This window comes from Prionailurus viverrinus, chromosome D1, assembly GCF_022837055.1.
Source record: "Prionailurus viverrinus isolate Anna chromosome D1, UM_Priviv_1.0, whole genome shotgun sequence".
Lineage (NCBI taxonomy): Eukaryota > Metazoa > Chordata > Mammalia > Carnivora > Felidae > Prionailurus > Prionailurus viverrinus.
In genome coordinates, this window is record NC_062570.1 from 68,695,678 (window position 1) to 68,717,367 (window position 21,690).

At 46.1% G+C, this 21,690-nt stretch overlaps 1 long non-coding RNA gene across 1 annotated transcript; it reads left to right on the forward strand.

The window, feature by feature from the left end:
• Positions 1 to 1,428: 1,428 nt before the first annotated feature.
• LOC125147185 (uncharacterized) lies at positions 1,429 to 21,005 on the forward strand. Its single transcript, XR_007145044.1, has 3 exons — positions 1,429 to 1,546; positions 5,238 to 5,405; positions 20,874 to 21,005. It is a non-coding gene; the product is annotated as an uncharacterized LOC125147185 (long non-coding RNA).
• Positions 21,006 to 21,690: the final 685 nt, after the last annotated feature.

Sequence of the window (21,690 nt, forward strand, 5' to 3'; positions counted from 1 at the left end):
GGTGGAACCAGGTGGGTGGGACCCCTTGAGCCAGTTGCCTGTGGCAAGAAGCAGCCTCATTCATTGCACAATTATTATTATTATTTTCTACACAGGTATATCCACTTTCCAAAAGTTCACGTTACATCACTCTGCTTCATGTGAGACCTATGTTGATATCTGTTTTTGTCCACTGCAAGAGACCCAGAGAGGATTTTGGCCTTTAAGAAAAGAGGCAAGAAGCAAAAATAGCATTCAGCATTCGTTTTGCAGCGAGCCATTACTGAGGCAATGGGTACCCCAAGCAGAGAGATCAGCCTTGCCAAGCTCCTTCCCCGGGAACCTGCTCAGCATCTCCACACCAAGCTGCCACAGCTTTGAACTGTGTCTGTGAGCATCTGTGTTTTATCTGGGTGTATTTTGTGTATCCACTAGCGAGATATGTCCTAAGGTATAAGAGAGGTTATTTGGGGGGCCTGAGAGGTTATTTTTCGGGCCTGCACGTGTAAATTAATGATAATGGCTTCTTTGCCTTACACCATTTTGGCTTGTGAAAGGTTTCATAGGAACATTCTACGATTGGACAGCAAACCTGTATTTACTTGGAATGAACGTGATTGGGAAGCACTTATCTTCGGCTCTGCTGTCCAGTAGGGACGCTAACCACTAGCCGCAGGTGACTATTTAAATTTAAATGACTTACAATTTTAAAAAATTCAAAGTCCACACCTGCCACATTTCAGGCACTCAGTGGCCATACCGTGGCTAGCAGCTCCCATATCAGACGACATAGAAACGAGTATTTCCATCATCGCAGAAAGTTCTGTTGGATAACGCTAATCTAGAACTTACTCTAACCTCTTTGGGACAGGGTGTGGTCTAGAATTTCAGAAAGCTTTTGACTCTAGTGCACTACCTTCTACTGCTGTGGTTGTTGCAACAGGGGATAGAGAAATGGAGTCAGACAGACCCAGGACTCACCCCTGACTTTGCCATTTACTAGTTTTGTGGGCCTGGAGAAGTCACTTCGCCTCTGTCAGCCTCCGTTTTCTCATCTATGCAATGCGGACAGTATCACCCCACGGCCCTGGTTACTGGGAGGATTAAATGAGGTAGGGCAGGTGAGTCACCAGAGGCAATGCCTGGCATGCAGTTTTATGGCCTGACCACCCCAGCCTGATTCCATCTTCTTGCATCCACTCAACCCACAAAAGCCCTTATCTCTGGTCTCTACTATGTTCAGACCTGTGTCGGGTCCCGAGGTTTATTCAAAGGGAGCACCGGGCTTAATTCTAGAAGGAGATTGCAATCTAGGTGAGAGGGCAAGATAAGTGCATGAAGCAACCTGAACGCAATTCTTAGGCAATACACAGGGCAGCGCGTTGTGCGGCGATACAGGGCCCAACGGGAAAGGCATTTGTAGGGCAGGAGGTTTATGTGACAGGCCTCGTAGAGGGAGGGGTGAGAAGAGATCTGGTCTGCAAGGTAGCATCGGGTGGGACGGGCAGAGCTGATTGGAGAATGGTGCCGGGGCAGAGGAACAGCATGAGCGAAGGCAGAAGCCGAGGTGGGTAAAGGAGTGGCCTGGGTTAACGTGCGAGCGGTGAGGGGCAACTGAGCCGAGTTTTTTGTGAGGGGGAGGTTTTTGTGAGGGGGAGCCAGGAGGGTTTGCTAAGAAAATCACGCAGCTCTTGGAAGCCTGGCTGAGTTGCTTGAGTCTGATGAAGCAGGTGGTTCCTGGGCAGGTGGGGCTTTGCACTGAGAACCAGGCAGAGGCTGAGGAAGCCTGTGCTGCCAGCATCAGGAGGAGGGCCTGTGAGGGAGTCAAGGTGACTGTCAGGGAGCTGTGACAGCAGGGACCTGTACTGAGGGCCCTTCACATACGTGTTCACCAGAAAGGGCGAACAGTTGGCTTATACCAGTAGTCCAGGTGGCCGTAGGCAGAGGGTGGGTAGTGAGAGGAGGCAGGATGGAGGAAATGCATTCACAGCATATCCAGATCTGAGCCCCAGCCCCTCAGGCAGCTGAGGAAAAGAACAGGGTGAGGGCTGAGATGGGATGTTGCAGTGAGCGCAGGCGGGGGGGGGGACTCCAGACTGGACTAGGTGTCTGAGAAGCAGGGCTGGGTACAGATTCACAGGGCAGAAGCCCCTCTCCCTATGTGCACGTGCCCGTAGGCCCCCCCCACACACACACAAGTACATGCGTACAGCCCCCAACTTACATGTGCATGTTCATCATACCCAGAGACCCTTAAGAAAACATGCATATGCACATTTATGCAAATGCATGTGTATGCACACATGCAGGCAAACATCAACACACATGTGTATATACACGTGTGCTCCTCCTGATCTGGCCTCTGCTGGGACTGGAGCTGGGGCTGGCATTGGGTTCACAGCAACCAGGCCGGGAAGAATCTGTCCTGCCTGGGCACTGAGACCATGTCTGATGGAGGCTTCTCCAGCCTCCGCTTGTAAACACTATTTATTTTGGAAAGCAACTTCTCTATTTTCAAATAAAAAGTTGGGACATGTGGTATTGGATTTCCCTGATCTGACACTGACCTAGAAAAATGTGCTGGCGGGAACAGAAACTGCGTTGCCCCACTGTGCTGGCAGAGGCTCAAGTGCGTTTTGTTCTTCTTGGCCTTGACTGCAAAGGTTAAGGTGCAAGCCAGGGGGTAGCGCCATCTCCTTGTCCAAGCAGCGTTCTTTCTACTTCCTTCTACAGGGCTCGGGGTGGCTGAGGCCTGGGGGCCTCCTGCAGGCCTGTGTGCTCAGGAGCAGGCTGGCAGGGTAAATCAGAGGTGGCTCTGGAGGGCCAGCATCCAGACAGTAAGCAGCTCCAGCCCATGCAAAACAAGTATGGGGCCCAGCTAGGAGGGAGTCCCCAGAGTTGTCATCAGGGGAATGGGAAATGCAGCTTCAGTTCTGGATGAGGGTTTTTTTTTAATGTTTATGTTTTTATTTTATTTTATATTTGAGAGAGAGAGAGAGAGAGAGCGCGCAAGCATTATTTTATATTTGAGAGAGAGAGAAAGAGAGTGAGAGAGAGAGAGCGCAAGCAGGGGAGGGGCAGAAAGAGGGAGACACAGAATCTGAAGCAGGCTCCAGGCTCTGAGCTGTCAGCACAGAGCCCGATCTCATGAGCTGTGAGATCGTGACCTGAGCTGAAGTCAGACGCTTAACCGACTGAGCCGCCCAGGTGCCTCTGGATGAGGTTTGAAGCAGGCTCCTGTTCCTTGAAGGAGGACAGGCTTCCAGGACACAGAGCAGCCAGGCCTGTGTGGTGAAGGTCATGGTCTGCTACAGGCCTGCGGGGGGTGTGGATACTAGTGGTATAGAGTCCAAGGCAGGAGCCCCGTAATGGGAACATGGACACCCACAGTCCCTTTAGGGGTGCAAAGTCCTCATCTGATTGGCATCAAAGGAGGCTCAACGAGGAATATGCAATCCATTGTCCCACAGAACCCCTCAGAATCCCTCAGCCGGTGACTTAATTCTGTCCCTGTTGAGACCAGGCTTCCCATTCTGCCCGTTTTCCTCATGGCCTCTTGTGAGGATAAAATGAGATCAGAAATGTAACACGCCCAGCCAGGGCCGGTGACACAGGAAGTGCTCGGTAAACCCGAGATCAAATCCTGGCTTTACCACTCACTCGCTGTGTACACTAGGGCAGACTACACACCTGTGCCTTCACTCCCTCATCTATAGAAGGCAGGGAATAATAAAACATACCTCACGGAGCTGTCGGGGATCCGATGAGTTAATACACATAAGGCACTGTGAATAGTGCCTGGCTCTTAATAAGCACGATTAAGTGTTTACTATGAATTAAATGTTATTCTTAGTAAGCTACTCATGTATTCATTCACTTATTCATTCAGCAAGTATTTATTGAGGGCCTGCTATGTGTCAGAATACCGTTCAGGCACTGGGAATACAAGGGTGAATAAGGGACAAACCCTGTGGTAGGTAGAATGATGTCTCCCCCCACACACACACACACCCCCTGGACATCCACGTTCTAATCCCAGAATGCGTACATAGTCTGTGCTACATGCAGAGGGGAGTTAAGGTTTTGAATTACCTGGCCAGAAGATAGGGAGATTATCTTGGGTAATCAGGGGGCGGGTGCTCAACGTAATCATGAGGGTCCTTCTGAGTAGAGGAGGAAGATGAGAGGCAGAGGCAGACGTGTGAGGGCGAAGCGGGGGTCAGAGTGATGTGATTTCGGGCTTTGAAGATGGAAGAGGGCCGCGAGCCAAGGAGTGTGTGTGGCCTGTGGAAGCTGGGAAAGGGAAGGAGCTGAATTCCCCCCGCTGGAGCCTCCAGAAAAGAATGCAACTCTGCCCCTGATTTTGGCCAGTGAGCCCTCCACCCTCCAGAACTGTAGGAAAATAAGTCTGTGTTGTTTTAAGCCAGTAAATTTGTGGGAATTTGTGACAGCAGCCATAGGGTACTAACATAAACCCTTCCTCTGGGAGCTTACATTCGCGTAGGGGGAGATAGATAATAAGGAAATAAATAAGGACATAAACATGGTGTGTGGGACGGGCAATTGCTCTCCTTTCTGTGGGGTGGTGAGCCAGGCTGCTGAGCTCAGATGTAGCAGCAGAGAGCAGGGGGCAGGACAGGCTGGGTGGAGCTCGCCAGTCGGCCATCCCCCCAGCCATCGGCACCCCCCACGGGTCATGTCCCTCCTTTCCATCTCAGTGCTCCTGGGCTCTGGTGGGATGCACAGCTTGCGCTCTGGGCTCCTGCTGGGGAGGGGCAGGTGTGCAGAGTCAGGTGCAGGGGTGGGTGGGGCTGCTGCCAGAAGTCTGGGCCAACTAGCTTGCCCCCAGGAGGCCTGCTGGTGAGGCCAGGAGAAGGATGAGAACGATGAGAATATGGATTTGTCAGAGCGAGGGAGGGAGAGTCAGCTGCCTCTGTGAGAGCCTCTCCAGGTTTTTGTGGTGCAAGCTCTTGACTGAGCTTAATGAGCGGCACCTAGAATCAGCTCTAGGTAGTTTCGTTGGAAACATCTTCGCCGCAGGCATTTTCACTGCATTACTCATCAACCGTAAGGCAGTTTTGCAGTAAAAGATAAAATAACTGGCTGGCTGGTTACATTCCCCCATTGATGAATCCACTGCCTTTGGCAGAGTCGACGTATTGAATGAAGCTAGTTGTCAGTTGGGTTTTATTTCTCCATGGACACAATTCTCACTTTTATGTTACAGTAGACCCTGCTCTCCTCTTTTTGTGCTCCAGGGTTTCTGTTACCTGTGGCCAACCGCGTTCTGGAAGCAGATGATCCTCCTTCCTACATAGGGCCAGAAGGTCAATAGCAGCCCGCCGGGTCACGCTGCCTAGGTCATTCACCGCACTTCATCTCATCACGTAGGCGTCTTATCATCTCCCATCAGCACAGGAAGAAGGGTGAGTACGGGACAATAAGATATTTTGAGAAACACACATTCACATAACCTTTATTACAGTATAGTGTTATAATTGTTCTATTTTATTATTGTTAATCTCTTACTGTGCCTAACTTATAAGTTAAACTTTATCCTAGGTGCGTATGTCTAGGAAAAAACAGTACATCCAGGGGTTCAGTACCCTAGGGGGTCTTGGACTGTGGTCCCTCGGGGCCACGGGGGGACTGCTGTAGGTAAATGTCAGCTAGCCTTTACAGTGGTCTTACAGCGACCGGTAGGTGGGCCGTCTTAAGACGGTGATGGTAACAACTACAGAGATCACTTTGATAGAAGATCCGGTGATAAAGCTTCCTGGAGGCGTGAAATAGAAAGTAAAAGGCCAGACTGCATGCTACACTCTGCAGGACAGTGAAAACGTACCAGTCCCCACAATAGCAAAGCTCAGTTACAAGTGCGTTAGAGCCTTAGCCTTTCTTCCCCATGCCCAGAACGAGCAGCCCAGAACCATGCACAACACGATGCAAGCGTGTATCCTCGTGCTTGGAAAACTGATACCTCTCTTAATGAAGGAAGAAATTAATTATGAATTGTATTAATTTTTTTCATGTTTCACTATATCCTTAAATTTTTTTTAATGTTTATTCGTTTTTGAGAGAGAGAGAGAGAGAGAGAGAGAGAACGAGCAGGGGAGGGACAAAGAGAGAGGGAGACACAGAATCTAAAGCAGGCTCCAGGCTCTGAGCTGTTGGCACAGAGCCCAACGTGGGGCTTGATCCCACAGACCATGAGATCATGACCTGAACCGAATTCGGATGCTCAACCAACCTAGCCACCCAGGTGCCCCTCATTATATCCTTTTCAGTGTCCCTCTTTTAGATTTCATTATTATATCTTCATAGCAGAATTGCCTTCCAGCAAACCAATTTTGTGGCAAGGATGCTCATGGCAAAATGCCAGACACGCCGAGAAATCCTCCCTTTAGGAGGCTGTAAAACACCACTTGGACTTGACTTTCATCTCGCCCAGCTGCTTACCAAAGCCTTCCTCTTTCATCTTCGAGGGCTTTAATTGGCAGGTCTGAGCCCAGAGAACTACCTCGGGAGGTGGCGGAGGCCTGGCTTGAAGTCGGCCTCCCCAGCCCCTCCCTGTTCAAGTCACTGAAGTCTGCTCCAACCCAGAGCTTACACAGAGCAGGTCTTGAGGAGCAGCAGCCTACCACCAGTTGGGGGGCTGCTACTCAGCTGTAGACTTTGAATGGATGGTGCCTTGTGGCCTATGTTCAGGAATTCATGTAGTGCACTGCTCAAGGGCGTTACACCTAAGGGGCATCTTCCACTTGGTAGATTCACACTAACTTATGTGAGTGCATGCTGGATGGCACAGGGACTCCGGGTCGCCAGATAGGTATCAGGGAAGAGTTATCTTTGACCTCAACTCACGATGGCACTTGGCCTATGCATGAGCTTGGCATACATGTGTGCATCCTATAATGCCTGTGCTCTAGCTGCCCTTTAGTGCCTGACTCACAGGCCCCTGAGACTTTGAACCTGACATGGTTGCCTCACAGGGGGTGGGTGGGGAGGAGCGGGGTTTCCTGTGTCTCCAAGTGTGCCCCTGTGTTGTGTGTGCATGGAGCCAGTGCTGCTGTTCAGCAGGCAGAGTTTAGGTTGTTTAGAGATCTACTCACTCGACCTTTCTTTTAACCTGAGGAAGGGGCATCTTTTCCTAATTTGTGTGAAGGTGTCCCATGGGCCATGCAGGCCCTGCCCTGGTTCACAGAGATGCAGCCTTTGCAGCCGCCGTCTGTGCAGTGAGGCCTCACCCTCCATGTCCCTGTGTAACGTTTCAGTTCTCAAGTAGCTCCCGCCCTGCTCCCCGGGTCAGCCTTGACCTGGACCCTGATTCCACTCATCTCTGTCTCTTAACCCCGACACTGGACCCAGAACCCTGCCCCTGCCTGGTGTCCACAGTGCCTCAGCTCACTACCTGCAACTCACCTGCCCTGCAGAGGCCTCGGCCAAGGCCAAAGGCAGTGTCCACACCGTCACGGATGAGCCAGACACGGGAGTTGAGAAAATACTTCTGAAGCTAGACCTAGGGAAGGGGTAGAGTGCAAACCAGGAGAGCCTTTCGGGGGAGGAACTGGGCAACGTGGATGCATGTCTTTTGGGACCGTGATGCTGCTCTAGGGAATTTGCGTTTCAGAGAGAATCCACGATGTGTGCACAGATTTTGCCAAAGGTGTTAGTTGAAGCATTGTCTGTGTTAGCAGCAGTTGAAAATAACCCAAAAGTCCATCAGGAGAAGGAGTGACTGAATCATAGATTGTCCTTGACTTGCACACACAGGAGCGTTCCCAGAAATCCATCCAAATGTCAAATGTTTGAAACTGGGACAGTAGCTTATTTTGAAAAACTAACAGTAGCTTTTAAAGTTTATTTATTTATGAGAGAGAGTGAGAGAGTGCTCATATGCCAGCAGGGGAAGGGACAGAGTGCAAGGGAGAGGAAGAATCCCAAGCAGGCTCTGAGCTGTCAGCGCAGAGCCTCGATAAGACAAACTGCAAGATCATGACATGAACCAAAATCCAGAGTCAGACGCTTAATCAGTTAAGCCACCCAGGTGTCCCTAAGCTTTATAAAGTTGGAAATGATGTTAATATCCACGATTCCTCTCCCCCACCACTATTTTAAAAACATTATCAAATCACGGAACATGCCTAACTGATTAGACACAATCTTGAATAACATGTGTCTGAGTTGGGGTTTCCCCAAAAGCAACACCTGAGACAAAAATTTGAGTGCAGGCAGGTGGGAAGTCAGGCTGCAGGACACGGAAGCAGTAAATGCTGAGGGGTGACGGTGAGGCACTCGTTGGGTCTGTTATGGTATGTCTCCAGATTTTGTATGTTTTTCCCTGAATCTCGTTCTTTTCTGTAACCAATGAACCTACAGGCGGCAAGCCAATCCAAAGGTTGTTCATTTGAGAATGAAGATTCCCCACATGGTTTCTGATCTTTGTCACAGTTTAGTGATTAGGTGTAAACCTTTCTACTTTCCGTGGCTCTTTATAAAATAGTAAGCATCGAATGCAATCTCCAAGTAAGTGCACAAGAAACAGCACTAATGGCCAACACTTACAAAAACATACTCATGTTCACTTTAGCCTCATTGCAATGGTATGGGGTAGATACCATGATGGCTATTGGTAGTTTATAGATAAAGAAGTGGAGGCCCAGGGAGGTTAAGTAACTTGCTCGCGGACACACAGCCATTAGGCAGCAAATGTTGGCAGTCTTGCTCCAGAATGCTTGCTCCTAATCAGCCTATATGGCAATGCCTGGGCAACTGCTAGGAACAGTTGCTTAGCTGATTGGTAGAAGTCTGAACGTGGCGTATGGAATGGAGTTGAGGGGTGTTAGTATTAACGTACAAAAATATAAGTTTTCAAATTTAAATGTATCAACACCAGGGCAGTACCAAATGGTTTATGGCTGTAGCCGGTAGAAATCTTAGTCTATTAACTTGGGTGGGCTAGAAACATACATCTCATTATTTCCAGTGCCTGAGATGAGTTTTATTTTAGACATATCTCACTAAATGGGGGAGAATAATCCCAATAAGTGCACGGGTTGCCTTGACCCCTCTCCTGGGGCCTGGAAGGTATATGGTGACGTATGTTGGTTGAAGTGGGATGGCGGTAAGGGTCGCAGAGAGAGGGCCTCCTTGCCATTTGTTACTGGGTCCCTTGTCCACACCATCTCCTCCATCCTGAGTCCCTCTGGGTGCGCTGGCTCTGTGGCAGTGAAAGGGCGTCTCTCGAATGCCCTTGACGACCCTGAAAGCAAAGCCTGTTTCCTTCTGCTTTCTGAGATCAGCCCCTGTGTCTGCGTGTGACACCGTCCTTTCCCTCACCCACCCCTACACGAGGGGACTCTGCCCGGGAGAGGGAGGGGACAATGTAGTGCAGTAGACCCTGCTCCTGTCCTAGCCTCTCTCTCTCTCTCTTTTTCTCCCATCGAAGAAGTTTTTTTTGGTGTTTGTTTTTGTTTTCCTTTCAAGAGTGAGAAAAACAGCTCCGTCCAGCGACTCTAGCTCCACATCAGGTGTATTCTCCATCGCCAATTCCTTTCTGTTGCTGCTGTTTTGGTTTTTTATTGTTGAATAACAAGCTACCCTATAAATTGGTGGTATAAAACATACATTTTAATTTGGTCTAGAGTTGCCAGATGAAATATGGTGAATATGTTACCTGTGTATATTTTATCCTTAAGTGTTAAAAAATTAAAATTTATCTTCAAATACTATATGTATAAAACTTAATCCCAGTTAAATTTGGATTTTAGATAATGTACTTTTTTTTTTTTTAGTATAAGTCTATCCCATGCAATACTGGGGACATACTTACACTAAAAAATTACTTGTTCTTGATCTGAAATTCAAATTTAGCCGGATGTCCTATCTTTTTATTTGCTGAATCCAGCAACCCTATTTTGGTCACTGTTTTGTGGGTCAGGAATTTGAGCAGGGACTGGAAGGGGTAAAGGATACCCTTCCATGGTGGGTCTTCATGTCCATGTCTGGTGCAAGGGTGCTTCCCAGCCTCACACTCTCTCTTCACATGAAGTCTCATCCTCCAAGGCTTTTCCATGAAGTTGGGGATTCTCACACAATGGCGGCCTCAGGATAGTCAGCCTTCTTACTAGGAGGCTCTGAGACCTGGCTCCAGAAACAGGAAACAATTGCTGTCAGTCTCTTCAGTCTTGGGTATCACAACCGGTACGACATCACCTCTGCCTTATTCTACCGGCAGAATCACAAAACCCGCCTGGCTTCACCAGGAGGGGACATAGACCCTGCTTCTTCATGGGAGCCATGGCAAGGGATCTATAGTCATCTGTAATCTGCAGTCATCTGTAATCTGCCGCCTCAAAGCTTGAATGCCGTCTGTGTTTCTTACACGGTCCATTTCCTGAGGCAATGATACCAGCTCAGTTCAAAAGCTGTCTGATTGGAGGAAGGGTCTCAGAAAAGGAGGACATTCAGAAGGGTAGAGGAAACTTGGTTAGTATTTCAATAGGTCATCCCTCCATACAACCAAAAAACTTGATAGGGTCGGATATTACATACAGATGATCCCTGACTTACAGTGGTTCTACTTACGAGTTTGTGTGTGTGTGTGTGTGTGTGTGTGTGTGTGTTTAAGTAAGCTTCACTCCCAGCAAGGAGCCCCATGCAGAGCTTAAACTCGTGACCCTGAGATCAAGACTTGAGCCATCCACGTGCCCCTCAATTTAGGATTTTTTTTTAACTTTACATCGGTGTGAAAGTGACACACATGCAGTAGAAACAGTCGTCTGAATTGTGAATTTTGATCTGTTCCTGGGCTAGCGATATGATGAACCTGAAGCTTCCAGTCAACCACACCATCACAGGGTTTAACAACCGATACCCTCACAACCCTTCTGTGGTCATACAACTGTTCTGGTTTTCGTTTTCAGTACTGTGTTCAATATGTTACGCTAGGTAGTCAACACTTCATTATAAAATAGGGTTGGTATCAGACGATTTTGCCCAACTGTAGGCTAATGTTCTGAGCACGTTTGGGGTAGGCTAGGCGAGGCTATGATAGGTTGGTTAGGTGAATAGGCATATCTCTTTTTATTGTGCTTTGCTTTATTGCACTTCGTGGATACAGTGTTTGTTTTTTTTAAACAAATTGAAGGTTTGTGTTAGCCCCACACCATGCAAGTCGATTGGCGCCATTTTTCCAACAGGATTTGCTCACTTCTTGTGTGTGCCTCACAATTTTAGTAATTCTCATAATATTTTAAGCTTTTTCATTATTTATTATGGTGATCCATGATCAGTGATCTCTGATGGTACCATGGTAATTGTTTCGGGGTATTGTGAACCGTGTTCATATAAGGTGGTGAACTTAATTGTTGTATATGTTCTGACTGTTCCACTGACTGGCCGTCCTCCCATCTCTCTCCCTCTCCCTGGACCTCCCTATTCCCTGAGATGCAAGAATATTGAAATTAGCCCAGTTAGTAACCCTACCATGGCCTCTAGGTTTCAAGTGAAAGGAAGAGTCACATACCTTTTTTTTTAGAGACAGAGAGAGACAGAGACAGAGAGAGTGCATGAGCTGGCAAGGGACAGAAGGAGAGAGAGAGAGACAGAGAGAGAAAATGTCCCAAGCAGGCTCCACATACAGAGCAGAGCCTGATGTGAGGCTTGACCCCATGATCTTGGAATAATGACCTGAGCTGAAATCAAGAGTTGGATGCTCAACCAACTGAGCCACCCATGCACCCTGTCTCTCACCTTAAATCAGAAGTTGGAAATGATTAAGCTTAGTAAGGAAGCTGAGCTCCGCCAAGAGCTAGACCTCTCACACCGAACAGTTAGCCAAGTTATAAACGAAAAAGAAAAGTTCTTGAAGGATATTAAAAGTGCTATTCCAGTGAAAACACAAATAATAAGAAAGTTAAAAAGCCTTATTGCTGATATGGAGAAAGTTTTAGTGGTCTGGGTAGAGAATCAAACCAACTACACCATTCCCTTGAGCCAAAGCCTAATCCAGAGCACGGACCTAACTCTCTTCGATTCTAGAAAGGCTGAGTGTGGTGAGGAAACTGCAGAAGAAAAGTTTGAGGCTAGCAGAGGTTGGTTCATGAGGTTTAAGGGAAGAGGCCATCTCTGTAACATAAAGGCACAAGGTAAAGCAGCAAGTGCTTATATAGAAGTTGCAGTGAGTTGTCCAGAAGATCGAACTAAAAGAATTAATGAAGGTAGCTACACTAAACTACAGATTTTTAATGTAGACCTAACAGCCTTCTACTGGAAGAAGATATCATCTGGGACTTCCATAGCTAGAGAAGAGAAGTCAGTGCCTGGCATCAAAGCTTTAAAGGACAGACTGACTCTCTTGTTAGAGTCAAATGCAGCTGGTGACTCTGAGTTAAAGCCATTGTTCATGGAACATTCTGAGAATCCTGGGGCCCTTAGGAATTGTGTGCAATCTACTGTGCCTGTGCTCAATCAATAGAACAACAAAGCCTGGATGACAGCACATCTGTTTACAACGTGATTTATGAATATTTTAAGTCCACTGAATATTTAATATTTGAGACCTGCTCGGAAAAAGAGATTCCTTTCAAAATATTACCGCTCATTGACAATGCACCTGGTCACCCAAGAGCTCTGATGGAGATGTACAACAAGACTCACATTTTCATGCCTGTAACACAATATCCATTCTGCAGCCCATGGATCCAAAAGTAATTTTGACTTTCAAGTCTTATTATTTAAGAAACATATTTTGTAAGGCTGTAGTTGCCATAGATTGTGATTCCTCTGATAGATTTGGGCAAAGTCAGTTAAAAACCTTCTGGAAAGGATTCACCATTCTAGATACCATTAAGAATATTCGTGATTCATGGGAAGAGAACAAAATATCAACAATAATAAGAGTTTGGAAGAAGATGATTTGGGCCCTCATGGATGACTTTTGAGGAGGGACTTTAGTGGAGGAAGTAACCGCAGACCTGGCAGGAAAAGCAAGAGAATGAGAATTCGAAGTGGAGCCTGAAGATGGAACTGAATGGCTACAATCTCATGATAAAACTTGAACAGATGAGGAGTTGCTTCCTGAGGAGAAAAAAAAAAGGGTTTTCTTGAGATGGAATCTACTCCTGGTGCAGAGGCTGTGAAGACTGTTGAAATGACAACAGAAGATTTGGAATGTTACATAAGCTTAGTTGATAAGGCAGAAGCAGAGTTTGAGAAGATTAATTCCAATTTTGAGAGAAGTTCTACTGTGGGTAAAATGCCATCAAATAGCATTGTGTGTTACAGAGAGATCATTCATGAAAGGAAGAGTCAATTGATGCAGGAAACTTCAATGTTGTTTTATTCTAAGAAATCGATACAGCCAGCCCAACCTTCAGCAACCCAGCAACCTGATCAGTCAGTAGCCATCAACACTGAGACAAGACAGTCCACCAGCAAAAAGATTACGACTCCCAGAAAGCTCAAATGATGGTTGGCATTTTTTAGCAAGAAATTATTTTGTAATGCTTATTTGTTTGAGAGAGAGAGAGAGAGAAAGAGAGAGAGCATGCGAGCATGTGCACAAGTAGGGGAGGGGTAAGGAGAGAGAGAATCCCAAGCAGGCTCTGCACTGTCTGTGCAGAGACCAATGTAGGGCTCAAACTCAAACTACAAGATCATGATCTGAGCCAAAACCAAGAGTCAGACAGTCAACCAAGTGAGCCACTCAGGCGCCCCAAGAAATTATTTATTTATTTATTAAAAAATTTTTTTTTTAACATTTATTTGTTTTGGAGGGAGAGAGAGACAGCAGGAGCAGGGGAGGGACAGAGAGAGAGGGAGACAGAATCCAAAGCAGGTTCCAGGTTCTGAGCTATCAGCACAGAGCCCAAAGTGGGTCTCGAACTCACAAACCGTGAGATCATGATGGGAGCCAAAATCAGACGCTTAACCGACTGAGCCACTCAGGTGCCCCCACAAGAAATTATTTTTAAATTAAGATATGTACAGAGCTTTTTTTTTTTTTTACACAATGCTATTGCATACTTAATAAACTATAGTATTAGTGGAAACATAACTTTTATACGCACCGGGAAACCAAAAAATTCATTCGACTCACTTTATTGTGATATTCGCTTTCTTGGGGTGGTCTGGAACTAAACCCACAGTATATCCAATGTGTGCCTGCATTTTTGACTCACAATATTTCAATTTAGGATGGGTGTATTAGCATGTAACCCCATGGTAGGTCAAGGAATATATGTAATGACTCAGAAAGATATTCATAAAATGTTAGGTGTAAAAATCAGGTTACAACAATGTGTTTACAGTATGATGTTAAAAAAAATGTTACCATATAAATATTGGATAACTATATTCAATAATATTGCATTATTATTATTGCATATTAATTATATGCAATAATATTAGTAGTTTATCTGCAAAAGGTGTGATTCTGGCAGATTTTAAGCTTTTTGCTTATGTGTGTTTTTGGTATTTTATAAAATGAACATATGTTGCTTTTATTTTAGGAGTAAAAAGGTTATCATAAAACAAAACATAATCCATTGTCCTCTGAATTATTCACCAGTTTGTTATTTGTATAAATTCTGTTGAGCATGTACCTGTTACTATTCTTCTAGTCTTTGCGGATTCTGCCATGGACAAGCCAGACGAGGTCTTCCAGAAAGCTTTTGGAGAGGGCATGTCACCAACACCTTGATTTTGGACTTGTAGCTTCCAGAATTTCGGAGAATAAATTCCTGTCGTTTTAAGTCACCCAGGTTGTGATAATTTGTTATGTTAGCTCTGGGACACGAATCTATCCCCTTTATTCCTTGAATCTTATTAGCCAATGATGTAGATTTCCATTTTGGAAATAGGCAGTCTATTCGTCTCCCATCTAAAGGTGGGGAAACTGAATTTCTGTTTAAATCTGTAGCTCATTCCAGACTCCACAGAGTGTGGCTTCTGTAGCAAAACCAGGAGTCAAACCCTTGTCTCTCTCCCCTCCAGGTTTAGGTTCTCCCCGTGATTCCCCAGCTTATAGACTGGATTTCCAGCAGGTTTCTTAAAAGTTTTTTTTTTTTTTTAATTCCAGTGAGTTAAAATACAGAATAGTATTAGTTTCAGGTGTACAATATAGTGATTCAATACTTCCATACAGCATCTGGTGCTCATCACAAGTGCCCTCCTTAATCCCCATCACCTATCCACCCATTCCCCCACTCACTGCCCTTCTGGTGACCATCAGTTTGTTCTCTAAAATTAAGAGTGTGTGTCTAGGTTTGCTTCTCTCTCTCTCTCTTTTTTCCCTTTGCTCATTTGTTTCCTAAATTCCACATATGAGTGAAATTACATGGTATTTGTCCAGCAGTTCCTAGTAAGTCTCATGCATCTGTTTCTAAGATCATTGTTACCTTCCCTTCGCTGCAGTGACAAAACACCAGTCCCTGGAGACCTTTCCCTGGTAGGAGCTCCTCCTCTTGGCTAATGAAAAGGGAAGTGTCCTTGCATTAAGGCTGGCCCTGTTTTAAGATCAATGAGTCCCAGCTGGGATGAATGGACTGAGACAGCTGTTTCCAGGTGTGTTGGCTGCCATTTATATCTGCAGTAGCTGATAGGCCCTCTGTCTCATTGTATCGAGGCCAGGGTATACCCCTCACTCAGGAAACCACAGCCCCTCCTCTGACAAGGAGAAGAGAGGCCTGCCATTGCTTTCCTTTCTTTCTTCTTTCTTCAGGCTTTAAAATGAATACATGCTTTTTGAAGAAACATATCAGAAAAGATAAAGGACAAAACAAACAACAAGAATTACTTATATAATCACCAGCTGTTTACTATTTCTACATACCCAGAAGGAAAAAAGTCTATATATATACATCTGGTTGTGTTGCATGTGCAGACGCATTCATCAGAATGCATTCGACGCATTCACACAGAACAAATTCAAGTGTGTTTAAAAATAAACATTTATCTATAGACTCTTTGCTCATGGAGAAATCAGGCCACCAGATTAGCTTTTGTACTCTATCCTAAGCGTTTCCCCAGGTTGTTAAAAATTCTTGGTAAATACCATTCTTAATGGTCACATACTAGTCTAGTGAGTGCATCACCACTTATTAATCATTTATTATCTGTTACTAAGCATTCAGATTCTAGTTTTTCATTAACTTAAAAAAAATACTGTTATGAGCATCCTTGATATGTCTTTGTGTACATTTCTGATTATGCCCTTGACATGAACTTACTGGGTCCAAGGTTATAGACATAACTTTTTTATAGCTTTGCTGAGGTATGATTTACACAACATAAAATTCACCCACGGTAAGCATATAATTCAGTGATTTTTAGTAAACGTAGACAATCATGCAACCATCCCTACGGTTCAGTTTTAGAACATCTTTATCACGCCAGAACATTTCCTCCTATTCCTTTGCTGTCAAACTCCCATTTGAACCCCAGACAATACCGATCTGCTTTCTAGCTGTAGAACTGCCTTTTCTAGACATTTCCAATACACAATATATATTCTTTATTGCATAGTTCCTTTCCCTTAGCATACTGTTTTTGTGGTGTGGTGATGTAGCATGAGTCAGGACTGAGTTCCTTTTTATTGCTGAACAGTATCTTGTATGGATGGACAACACTTTGTTTATCCATTTACCTGTTGATGGAAATTTGGGTTGTTTCCAGTTTTTGCTACGAATATTTGCTTATAAGTCTTTGTGTGGACGTTTGCACTTCTCTTGGGGAGATACCTAGGAGTGGGTCGTATGGCAAGTTCATATTTAATTTTTTAAGAAACCAAAGTATCTGCCACATTTTACATTCCCACCAGTGGTGTATGAAGGTGACACTTCTGTCACATCCTGGTCGACACTTGCCATTTCAATTTTAGCCCTACTAATAGGCGTATATTGGTGTAGCTTTGTGGCTTGAATTCACATTTTCCTAACGACTGTGATGATTGGCCATTTGTGTATCTTCTTTGGAGAAATAGAAAAGATTCTATTCAAACCTTTTGCTCATTTTTTAATTGGGTTATGTGTCTACTTCTTGTTCTTCATATATTCTGGAAACCTGTCCTTTATCAGATCTATGATTTTCAAATCTTTCTCCTGGTCTGGAGCTTGTCTTTCCTATTTGGTTAATGATGTTTGTTGAAGAACAAGAGTTCTGAGTTTTGATAAAGTCCAATTTATCTTTCTTTGGGCATCCCCTTCTTTGGTGACTTGTCTCAGAAAGCTTTGCCTAGCATAAGTTCACAAAGGTTTTCTCCTATGTTTTCCTGTCAAAGTTTTTTAGAATATGATTTGAAAATGATTTTTAGATTTTCATTTTGGATGTAATTCATAGAATATAAAAAAATCAGAAAATATAGATAAGCAAATGGAAGAAAATACAGATCCCTCATAATCCCACCACTCAGACATAAACCACTACCAAAATTTTGTTACATACGTCTGTATTGGTTATCTGTTGCTGCATAACAAATTATCCCCAAAATGTAATAGCTTAAAACAGCCCACATTTATCATCTCAAAGTTTCTGGGGGTCAGGGATCTGGGAGTACTTTTCTGGGTGCTTTGTCTCAGGATCAGTCATAAGGCTGGGATCAAGGTGTCAGTGGGGCAGTTACCTCAAGACCTGACTGGGAGAGAATGTCTCTCCAAGCTTATGTGCAGGCTGTGGTCAGGCTTCCAGTCCTCGCTGGCTACTGGTGGGGGACACCACTTCCTTGCCATATGAGTCTCTCCATAGGGTGACTGGCAACATGGCAGCCGGCTTCCCTGAGGGCAAGAGAAAGAGAGGGGGGACTCAAATAGAAGTCACAGTCTTTGTGTAATCTAGTCTTGAAAGTAACATTCCATCATTTTGTGCCTTGTTCTGTTCATAGAGGTGAGTCACTAGGTCTAGCCCCCTCTGAGGGGAGGGAATTATATGAGCGCATAAATACCAGGAAGTGGGGATCATTCGGGACCATCTTGGAAGGCTGCCACATTGTCCTTCTTGTTCCTTTGAAGTTTTTCTTATGAACTAAGTGGCGAATCCTTCCCTGTGGAACATACAGATGCAGGAGATCCTTTCTAGACTCTACTGGGTTGGAGTCTCCATAGGTGGGAACTGCCTCTCTCTGTGAGGCTTTTAAAAACTCCACAGCGGGGCGCCTGGGTGGCTCAGTCAGTTGGGCAGCCGACTTCAGCTTGGGTCATGATCTCGCGGTCCGTGAGTTTGAGCCCTGTGTCAGGCTCTGGGCTGATGGCTCAGACCCTGGAGCCTGCTTCCGATTCTGTGTCTCCCTCTCTCTCTGCCCCTCCCCTGTTCATGCTCTGTCTTTCTCTGTCTCAAAAATAAATAAACGTTAAAAAAAAATTAAAAAATAAAAACTCCACAGGTCATTCTAATGGAGCCAGGGTTAAGGGTCACTGGCAAATCTGGGGGGAGCCTGGGTGGCTCAGTTGGTTGTGTGTCTGACTTTGGCTCAAGTCATGATCTCACGGTTCGTGGGTTCAAGTCCTTCTGTTGGGCTCTGTGCAGACAGCTCAGAGCCTGGAGCCTGCTTTGGGTTCTGTGTCTCCCTCTCTCTTTGCCTATACCCCATTCACACTCTGACCTCTCTCTCAAAAATAAAATTAAAAAAAAAATTAAAAACATTTAAATGTAATTGGATATGTCCCCATATGGATTCCAACTATGCATATTGCTTGGAAATATTTTTCCCCTCAAATAGTCTTGAAGGTCAGTGTGGCCTTGGTTCCCAGTGTGAGGTGGCCATTCTGTTCCTCTACTCCTCAGGGCACTGTGTTTGAGGGTTCCTTTGCAGGCACAGCCCCGGCAATCTGGCCCGGTAATCATGACCTTTCCTTCTGGGGGCTTCAGAGTAGCCAAGCAGGTGGCAGAGGCAGCCTGTCCCCGTGTTTGGCTCCAGAGAGGCTCCAACATCAATCCGTCAGCCCAGAGGACACTTTTAGATGCAAGTCGGCTGGTGTGGGGACTTTATGAGAACAGGAGTCCCTGGCTGTGAAATTGCTGGCATTTCATGATGTGAGAGAAGATTTACAAGCTCCTTGCTGCGCTGGCTCTAAATCCTGGCCCAGCGATTATGCAGCCAAGCCCGTGAGACAGGCAGGATGTGAGGAGGTAGCAGGTGGGAGACAGGGGAAGCTACCACCTCACTGTGCCCAGGGTCCCTGGCCCCAGCCACGCACCCGGGGGGGGGGGGGGGTACTCTGCTCAAGGTTCCTTCAGCCATACCACTCTCTGGGGAGGAGTCGCCCAGTAGTCATTAGTGAGCAAACGGGCATGTAGGATTGTGCGAGGTCGTGGGCTCAGAATGGAAGGGGTTTCAAAGAGCTGCATCTGGTTCTTAACACCTGCCCTGCTAAGAGGCCATTCTGCTTCTGCTTGATATTGACCCTTACCATGCCGTGCACAGGAGACACCCGGCCCATACTCTCTCATAACCCTATTTAATTTTTTTTTTATAATTCTGCTGAATATATATTTTGGGTTTTTTATGTTTAGTTTTTTACTTTTTTGTTATTTGTCTTCCCAACTAAAATATAAGCTCCCTGACAGCAGGAACCTTGCATGTCTGGCACTCAAGTTATTGCTGGACCTTAAGACATATATATTGACAGAGTAAATGAATGAATAAGTATTTGGATACCTCCAGGGGCGGGGAACTCACTACCTTACACGCCAGCCTGTCCCGTGTCTGGATGGCTCTTGACTGTTGGCTTTTCCGCAGCTTCCTGCCATTTACCTCCGTGTGGCCTTCCTTCACTGTCCACAGTTGTAAGGCCCCTCTGAACAAGCCCACCCCTCTCCCCCATTGGAGCTGTCCAGAAGTTTGAAAACAGTGCCCACCCACCTGCTTCCCAGGATGAATGTTACGTTACCGTATCTTTTGGCTGTCCCTCATGTGTCAGAGCCATCCTAGTTACCCTCCTCTGAAGGGCTCTAGGGGGTCACTGCCCCTCAGTAAGTTAGGCTAACTTGACATTTTGCAGATTTTGAGAGCCCTCTCCCCCCCAAAACATTTAGATCACTTCTTCATGCTCTAGGTTTTTAGGTAGGAAAATAGTCAGTGGGTTTAACTGAGGATTGATGCTTTTAACCCATCCTCATTCTGCTTCCTTGCCCCAATTTTTCAGTAAACAGCAGCTAAAAGTAGGGGCCCCTGGATTTGGGGGGGCCGAATGGTTCTATTGGTTTTGCTGCTCCATAACTCTTAGGACCAGGATGTGGGTGTGGGAAGTGGCACTGAAGGCAGCCTGTGCTGTGTGGCCCCAACCAGCAGGGGAGGGGATCAGCCCTCTGATCTTCCAAGGCAGTGCTCACCCGGGGGCAGGATGGGGGAGTGGGGAGCTCAGACCCTAGGAGATGCTACCAGAATCTGAGGTGAAGGGCTGTAGCCTTTGAAAATGGACATACAGTTTTCTTGTTATTCTCATCATTTAATTGACAAGTCAAAGCTCAACAGTTTCATTGCCTGGTGGGAGGACAAAACTAAGCGTGCGAGTGTCATCGGGGAACTCGCTCAGCTCCCCAGGTTTGAATCGGCCTCACCACACTGGTGTCCAGCTTAATAGGCCCTCCCTGACTTCCTTCCTCCCGTGGTAGCTGTGCCCCTTCCAGACCCAGGTGCAAGACCCCAAGTGTACAACAGGAACGATCCCCACTCTGATGCCTGGTGGGGTGCTCTGAGGAGCCCAGGAGGGAACCACTTGGAGAGGCTTGATAAACCAGCAGGTGCCCAAGAGGGGAAGGGCTGGTGACTGCCTCAGGGCTTCTGGCTCACATCAGCCACTGCTCTGGCCTGGGTCTCAGGTTGTCCCCAGTTCCTCGAGATGGGCCTGAGGCCCGAGCATTTGAAGTACATAAGATGTCTGGATATTATTTCGCAGGTGACAAGGAGCGGAGGATGGGTCGCTTGGATACGCTGCTCAATGATGGTTTCATTCATTCGCTGATCCATTCACTCGTGCAGTTAACCCATACTCTGGGTCCCCTGCAGCCAGACCCGGTGCTGGTTTCTTCTCTCCTCCTTCCCTCTTCTAGCAGCCCCATCTCCTACCCTAAGCAATTTGAAGATACATCTAAATAAAACATTCAACAATAAAAACGAAGGGCCTAGAAAAAGCCAGTTGTGTACAAATGCTACTTCATTATACGGAAACGTTTGAAATGATAAAGTACCCAAATCAGAGTTTTGTAGAAAAGTCCACATTCTTCTCAATCTCCAGTCTAATAAAATGCCCCCGAGTCATTTCCCGTTGGAAGAGTATGCACTGCAGTGTCATTCTGAAAATCATCGCTTGGCATTTTATAGGGAGGACAGGGGTTTGGGCAACAATTTCATTAAAGAAAAGAACCGAAGGGGTTTCAACATCCACAGAATGCTGGTTGGGCTGCTGGGACTCAGGTAACTATCAAAGCCACTTAGAAAGAGCAGGTGACTTAGAATCACATGCTGTCACAAAACAAACACATACCGAACGAAAACTTCACAGGCTAGTTGTTTGGGGCTTAGGAAGACCTGCCTCTCCTGTCCCAAGGAAGAGAAAAGCCCCTGGGTAAGTGAGGTGTCCGTTCTGGCAGATGCGAGGGGTGGGTGAGAGCCCTTTCTCCGGCACCCACAGCTCCCACTGCTCACCTGCTCCATGGGTAAAGGCATGGCCCACACAGAAGTAAGGTCAAAGGTTATCTGGGAGATGCTGACCG